The following is an 8429-nucleotide window of genomic DNA, read 5'->3' on the forward strand; positions in this document are numbered from 1 at the left end:
TAAAGGGATGTATGCATAGAACCATCACTTTCAATGATGCTTTAGGTCTTTCAAACACTAAATGGCACTCCTCCCTTACCACCGATCTCCCAAGCAACGTTGTCCAAGGCAAGCCTGCTGACTGCTGAATTCAGCTTTTTGGGGAAAAGCTAACAACCAGGAATTGAAATGCTGTGCTGTTTAGGCCATATGAATATTAAGACCTATTTGCAAACACTATAGAAAAGCTAAATTGAGTTAATTTCTATTTCTTGAGTTGAAACACTGAATTAAAAAACAATTTAAATGTTTTACTCTTTTAGGAAAAAAAAATCAATGCTTTAAAATTAATTTCATTTTTTAAACTTATTGTTAACTCAATAAAGCCTTTTGGGCTTTTTAAGCTAATTGTCTTTGAACTCATTTTAAATTCAAAAGTTTTTATAATTTTGATAATATTTTAAACACTATCTTCACTATATGGCAGTTCATATTATAAACCTAGAAGGGTACAGAAAAAATTACCAAGGTCCTTGTGCAAGAACGACACAAATATTTTTGAAGCATTCTTACTGTTTTTGTGGAATAGTAGGAATTGTATTATTCTATTTTGTTTAATGGAATCATATGTGTGTGTCTATATGTATGTGTGTGTGTGTATATATATATGTATATATATATGTATATGTGTATGTATACATATGTATATATGTATATATATGTATGTATATATGTGTGTGTGTGTGTGTGTGTGTGTGTGTGTGTATATATATATATATAGTGAAAATTTATAAACCTGTAGATAAATATCCGAAAGACTGTACACTAGAATGTTATCACTAGGGGATCAACAATGTGGTTACTTTGCTACAATTTTTATACTTTTGTTTTAACTTGATTGTTTCCAACAAGTTTTTAAGACATTTTATAACTTATAAAACAAGTGATTTGAAACATCTATCAGGCCATGAATCAAACAATTTATTTGAATGTGGTTAGGTTTATTTTGCCCATGTGTGAACTTCAAATCGTTTTCAGATTCTTGCCAATGGCCACAATGGCCATAAAAGTTTGGCCACATATTATGAACATCTTCCATGCCATTAGTCTTCCACAACAGTGACATTTTGAATAGTTTCATAATATTTTACTTTCTAAGTGCATAAACACTTATTTCCAATTTTCCAGTTTTTAGTTTCAGTGGGTAGAGTACAGAGGTCAGGCAAAGCCAGGAGTAACATACTCTCTTCTCAACCACCTTCCACCTCCTTCTCTACGTGGACACATTTGTAAAAGTTTAATGCACGTTTTGCTGGACCGTTTACTATTTCCATGCAAATTCAGTCAGTACACGCTCCTTCCCTGTCATGCATCTTCTTTTCAATATTTCTATCTCTAATTCTCCCAGTGGTAACCTAGAAATGATTTACTAATTTCAAATGTCATTTGTTGATTTGTTCAGTATATGGAATGTTTGTATCGTTTACACTAGTTCCTTCTCCATGTGATCTTCAGTCATCATGCTTTAATTATAAGTGTACTGCTTTATTTTCTGTTTTTGAAATTATATGAAGATATCTGTATCTGGACCTATCTCCATGCAATTACATTTGCCTTGCTCCCTTAGGACTGGGGCTGAAAAGGGCTAGATTCTATATGTTTTGGATTCTGTAGAATCCGTATGGATTCAATACATTTTGCTTGGCATCTGCACATATGTACCAGAATTCAAGCTTATCCAGTGACCCAACTCTTCCTTCTAGAGCAGCCGTGGACCCCAGGCTCACAGATGGCAGACTGCATTCTGACCGATAGAAACCCACAGAGAAAGGAAAGGCAGGGAAGATGTGACCCTCGGGCTCTGGGTTCGTCTTCCTCCGCTGTCTTGAATTCATTTGGGTCTGACTTCTTTGTGTATATGGGCACAAGGCCCATTAAAGGCTTTAAGGCTATGACTAAAGAAAGTATTTATTTTCTTCTTGGGACATGCTCATGAGCAAGAAGGAGGACGAGGTCAGAAGATGTGTCACCAGACGCTCTTTGATATTCCCCCAAATTAATAACTGTCTTCAAAGGGGTGAGGTTACCAAGCAAAGAGCTGGGATTTTCTGGAAGTACTTTCTCAGAGAAGCATTATTTCAATTGCCCCATCTGTCAGCCTGGGATCACACACAGGCTTTGCAGACAGAGTGGAGTTTCCAATAATTCCTTCTACTTCCAGGCAGGAAGGCAGAGAGGATTTGAAGGACCAGCCACTTCTGTGACTGAGAAGGGGAGGTGCCCCTCACCTTGCTTTGCCTTTTAGAAATAATCCTCTTATCTGTGCACACTTTGCAAGCCTTCCTTAAATGAATCTTCCGGTGCCTACATGGGATTTGCACATCAGTCAGACCTCACTCACCCATTCTGCAGCCAATAGAGCAAGGCTAGGACCCCTTTCACTGCTTGTTTAGAGCTCCAGAGGTGCTCCCTGGAGCACCCCACTGTGCTTCCCGCACTGTGCTCCCGCTGCACTTGTTTCTGCATGGTCTTTAGTTTCCCACTGTGGGCTCTGTCTCTGTTTTTTTGGCAAAATCCTCTGAAACTTTTGTGATTTTATTCCCTATCTTTTATAGTTGTTTTCCCAACTAATTTGCCTGCCTCTTTTTTTGTGGTTGCTGTGGAAGTCACTCATCTCTATCGAGTCTTTCTACAGCATTCCAGTTGGTATGCCTCAAACAACGCTGTTTGTGTTTATCTTTCACTGGTTTATGTGACATTTAGTTACATTACATTATTACCAGACCATAGGCTGGCGTAAATAGGTTGGGGTGCAATCGCAATTGACATGGCTGAGCATCCAGCTCCATTGGTGGAACTGACAGCATTTGTGTGTATCAGAAATTAGCCAACTAGCAGAGAGCCTTCAGTGCGCGGTGCCCTCAGCCGGTGTGATTTATCCAAGACACGGAGAGGATTCATTAAGCGAGTAGTTGTTTGAGGGAGAGCAGTTCAGAGAGATTGCTCTTCCATGAATTCTATAATGGTTAGTCACCAGAACTCTCTCCACATCAAAAGGACACTGCTCTCTGGTTTGTATCCCTGGGACCTGAGTCTTGATTAGCACATGTGGCTAGAACCTCAGCAGACCCTTTTCGGATGTGGGTGGCTGGGAGGAGGTGGGGATCATTCAGACTACCCTGCAATTGTCTTCCCAATACCAGGTTCAATGCCAAGCTCACTAAAACTGTAAGCCCAGCATATCTCCAATTATACCTATTGTGTTAGGCAGAAGCCTTCCCTCCTTTCCCCAAAGATGTCCATATCCAAATCCTTAGAATCTGTGAACATACATTACATGGCAAAAAGAAATTAAGGTTGCAGATGGAATTAATGTTGCTAATCACCTTATCTTAAAATAGAGAATTATCCTGGTGGGCCCAAGATAATCAGAAGGGTCCTTAAAGGTGGAAGAGAGTGAGTCGGAAGGAAATGTGCCTGTGGAGAAGCTCACAGAAATTCAATATCAGAAGAACTCAGTGTGCCATTGCTGGCTCGGAGGATGGACCATGCCACGAGTCAAGGACTATGAGCAACCTCTAGAAGCTAGAAAAGGCAAGATTCTCTCCCAGAGCCTTCATAAAGGAATGAGGCCCTGCCTACTTCTTTGTTCTAGCCTCCTGAGACATGCCTCAGTCTTCTGAGATAATAGGATTGTGTTTTTTTAAGTTTGTCATAATTTGTTATAGCAGCAATAGTCATCTAATGCATCTACCCTCTTAATTCTGTGACATCTCCCTTTTCCTAATAAAGGAAATTGCATTTAGAGGATTTCTGTAATGGAAGCTCTGAATTTTACAACCCCTTCCTACTCTCCAATGTATTTAAATGTAGTTTTAAAGCTGCTGCTTGTGTCCAGAGAAATGTAAAGCGAAGAGCCAAAACTCTTTACAACAAAACATTTAAATGCTTCAAATATCCAAAGAGAGCTTTTAAAGGGCAGCTCTGTCATGGATGGAGAAAGAGTAAGGAGACTGAAGTGCTCTGCAATGTATCATGCTTGATAAGCCAAAGTCCTGGGTGAGCAAGCGTCAGACCCACACTTAGAGATGGGAGGGCCTCGCGGGGCAGCCGGCATCCCCTGCCCCAGCCCTGCTTGGCTGGATGGGTCCCCAGAGTGACCTTGTAAACACCAATTGCTGCCAAGTTTGTCTTGGCCAGTGTTGTCTATCAGCACAGAACCTCTTACATTTAGACAGAGAGACCCCAGGGAGTTGCAAGGAGGAGAAATGCCGAAGGGAACACGCACTGTTAAGTCAATAGGGCTTTGTACAGATCACCAGAGGAAGCAGAGCAGGGAGCAAGATATCCGGAGACAGGTGTGAGGCCTGTTGCTACAGGAAGTTAGAGGTCTGCAAGGAGGCAGAACGTTCCCCAGTTCAGAGTCCAACATAGAGGTGCAAACCCCTTATAGGGTGGTGGTGGTGAGATCCTGAGCGAGTGCCCCGGTGCTCAGCCTTCTGGAGTGCAAAGGAGGGTCTTTTGCCATCAGCTCAGGTGTGGGGGCCCAGTGGAAAAAGAACAAAGTGAACAGAAGAGGAGGATGGTGGGGTTCTGCATGGGGGGGGGGCAGACTGTGAGGAAATACTCCTGCTCTTATGACCCTGGGTCAGCAAGAAGGAATAGTGTGGGAGATTCTGTTACGGGCCCCCCCTGAGTTAAAAAGCTTGGGCAAGCAGACTGTTGGCAAATTGCTGCTGCTCTTTTCTTCCAAACTCAGAAAATGCACCTGCTCTCATTACTAGAGATTCTCTGAGGTTTGTGAGCAGTGGGGTAACAGACATAAGCATTTCTGCAATATTAATAATCTAGAGAGGAAAGAGAGGGTTACCCAGGATGGGTGCATGGCTTGGGACAGGGCATATCACCCAAGACTTGATTCCCTTGTGTAAATGGCATCAAGGAGACTCCCCTGTATACTCAGACTTAAGAATAAAGTGATGGAGGAGTATTGGGTAAGCTGATGGGCTAAATGGATGATGGGCAGTAAGGAGCACATTCGTTGCAATGAGCCCTGGGTATTCTATGTAAGTGATGAATCACTAAATTCCACTCCCAAAACCATTATTACACTATATGTTAAATAACTTGGATTTGAAAAAAAAGAGAATAAAGTGAGATATACATATTCTGTAAAGTTTGAAGCATTTTGCTTAAGTTATGATTAATATTTTCATTGCTCTTAATAGATTGATTTAAATTTATATGATTTCATCAGAATCACCAAAGCCTTGTAACAATTTTTCTGTCAGAGTATTTTGTGGTGAAAGAATGAATTGATTCCTTTTTGGCCCTTCCTTAGTTATCTTTTATCTGTTCTCCTCCTCGTGACCAAATACCATGTTTCTACTTTCTCACCTGCCATGCATTCATCTGTCCACATCACACTGACCTATATGTTCCCACTGGTTTACTGAAATTGCTTTGGACAAGGTCATTAATGATCTTCTAATTGTCAGATTCCATAATAATAGTAACAATAATAATGACGGTGATAGCTAATGCTTATCAAGGCTTAATTATGTCAGGCATGGCTCTAAGTGATTTGCATATATTAAGTAATTTAAATGTACACTATCTTGTGAAGGAGGTAATGTTATCAATCAGATTTTAATAAGAAGAAAACTGTGGCAGAGAGGCATCCTTGGCGTAGGTCACAGGATTAGAAAGAGGCAGAACCAGGATGCAAACCCAGGCAATCCTACTCCAGTACCACACTTGTAACCTCTACATGATGCTACCTCTTCATTTGACTGCCCTCTGTTGCTTCCACTGACAATCCCTGGTTGAAGATGGGGCATTGAAAAGCAGTGGAGGGTGCCTGGGTGGCTCAGTTGGTTAAGCGTCTGACTCTTGATTTCAGCTCAGGTCATGATCTCCTGTTTCATGAGATTGAGCCCTTGCATTGGGCTCCGCACTGACAATGTGGAGCCAGCTTGGAATTCTCTCCCTCTCTCTTTGCCCCTCCCCAGCTCATGCACATGCATGCATTCTCTCTCAAAATAAATAAACTTAAAAAAAAAAAGAAAAGCAGAGTGGGCAGGTATGCTAAGGCCATGCAGCTGGCAGTTAGATCTAGGGATGCCTCTGCTCTTGACATGGAGAAGTCTGTGGCACAGGTCAGGGTTGATAGCCTTTCTGAAAGTCCTTGGTCTGGGGCTGTGACTGGATCAATGCAGAAGGAATGACTGAAGAGGCAGTCACAGGGAGGTAGGTGGTCCTAGCTAGACATTGGGACAAGTTACCAGCAGAGAGAAGGGGTCACTATTTCCAGATCTGGGGCATAAGAAGAGTCACAAAGTTGGTCTGTGGGGAACCACGGTGACTTTCAAGGCCTCTTTGTGGCACTTTGGATACTTTCAGATCTTTGGTTTCCCGGTGCATAAATGTCCCTGTCTTTTCATCAGGCTCTATGACTAATATGCCTTGGTGATCCACACATCTTCAGGTTCAAATGGCCAACTGGAGATTTTTTTAATTAATTTTTTTAAATTTTTTAAGAGAGAGAGAGAGAGAGAGAGAAGGAGAGAGAGGGATCACAAGTGGGGGAGGGGCACAGAGAGAGGGGGACAGAGGATCTGAAGCAGGCTCTGTGCTGACAGCAGCTAGGCTGATATGGGGCTTGAACTCAGGAACCATGAGACCATGACCTGAGCTGAAGTTGGAAGATCAAATGAGTGAACCAACTGGGTGGCCCCCAACTGGGGATTCTAGTAAAGCAGACAGTACCCTCCTATACTCTTGTTAGCTTCCTCTCAGCCTCCTTAGGGTACAGTGAAGCTGGACAGAAAAGGCAGAGCCCATTGTAGTCTGCCCGTGGACATGCCTGCATCCTACAGAGATAGGAGAAAAAAGGAGGGAAGAAAAAGTCACATTCTGGAATGTTATGTTGAGAAAAAAAAAAATCCTCAGAAACGAAACAAAGCTCTAATCAACTTGAATACAAATGTGTTAGCTTGCCTGTTCTGGGATAAGTAATTTTTTCAGATGTGCATAAAGCAATTTAGCCACTCATAAATTTGACAAGTCAAGACATAGTCCCTTAAAAAGCAATGTTGAGCAATTCGCCTGTTATTTTACAGAAACCATTTAGTAATCATATAAAGTAAGTGAGAGTAGGCAGTATAAATATTCCTAGTGCTCCTAATCAATGAAGAGTATCCCAAAGAGAGGACTCTGAGTATCTTGGAACAACCTTGTGTTGAGTGTGCACGTATGTGTGCATGCAGATGTGAATCCAGGCATGAAAGAGAGCAACTTTGTTTTTGTAAAGACCTTTCATTTTATCGACAGAATGAAAATAATTTGACCATGGCGATCTTAACTCTCCATGGCAGAGAAAGTCTTGATTGGTCTTTGTCTCCAGAATAGAACACCTTGGGTCTCTGGAAATGTTATAGCTACTTAAATAATTTATTCAAATGGTCACCAACCAGGACAGTGCCTATTTTGGGAGACCAATGTCTTCAATGAATTTCCCACCTCCCCCAGAAACCCATACCCCTGTTGGAAATATCAGTGAGATGCTCTGCTAGTCCTGTAGAAGCCCTCCAATCTCTGTTCCCTGGGCAGAGTCTCTAATTACCGACCATTATCTTTTCTTACTCTCTTCCTCTTAATAATACAACATTGCCCCCACCCTGAGTTTTAGCTGGGAACATGGCCCACATCCACCCAGTTAGAGGCTGATTACTCAGCCTCCCTACAGTCTAGCTGTGGCATGTAATTAAATTTTGGCCAAGAAAGTGATAATGGAAGTGATGTATGCAAACTTCCAGACTGAGTATAATGAAGCTGTGTGTCTTTCACTCTTTCTTTTCCTCTCCCCTCTGGCTGGGAAATGGCAATGGAAGCTGCTCCTTTGGACAGAGACGGAGGCTTCAAATTGAGGATGGCAGAGCTGCCCAACCTTTCTGGACTGTTTGATGAGAGAGAAGTGAAGTTCTATTTTAGTTAAGCCTCTGGATTTGGGGTCTCTTCATTAAAGCAATTTTACCTGTAACCTAAGTAAGACATGACCTAAGAGATCAATAAGTCGGGCCCATTTGTGTCCTGAAGTACTGTGGTTGATATCTTCCCTGAAGCCTCAGTGACCAAAGAGAGCTACTGTGTAAGTGTGTGAGGGCAGAGCTCAGGACATTGTGGTTTGTTTAAACCATTACTGCCTGGGGAGCTAAGGAATGGAATTCATTGCAGTAGCCTGGAAGAACGCCACCTCGAGATTTACAAACATGTGTTTTATTGTTGCTGATTGTGTAACTTTTTATTTTGATGTAATTTCAAGCGTATACAGAACTTACATAAAAGTTGCAAGAAGAGTACAGGAACATTTTCAAATTTTCCAACTGTTTATACTATATCCATTTACTTTATCATTCTCCTTTGTGTGTGTGTGTGTACCAATATAGTCT

The 8429-nt window shown here is 41.7% G+C and overlaps 1 non-coding gene across 1 annotated transcript; it reads left to right on the forward strand.

Moving 5' to 3' along the window:
- The first annotated feature begins 452 nt into the window (after positions 1-452).
- On the forward strand, positions 453-557 carry LOC115511342. Its single transcript, XR_003968009.1, has one exon. It is a non-coding gene; the product is annotated as a U6 spliceosomal RNA (small nuclear RNA).
- Positions 558-8429: the final 7872 nt, after the last annotated feature.

The sequence above is a fragment of the Lynx canadensis genome, chromosome A3, assembly GCF_007474595.2.
Source record: "Lynx canadensis isolate LIC74 chromosome A3, mLynCan4.pri.v2, whole genome shotgun sequence".
NCBI classification, from domain to species: domain Eukaryota; kingdom Metazoa; phylum Chordata; class Mammalia; order Carnivora; family Felidae; genus Lynx; species Lynx canadensis.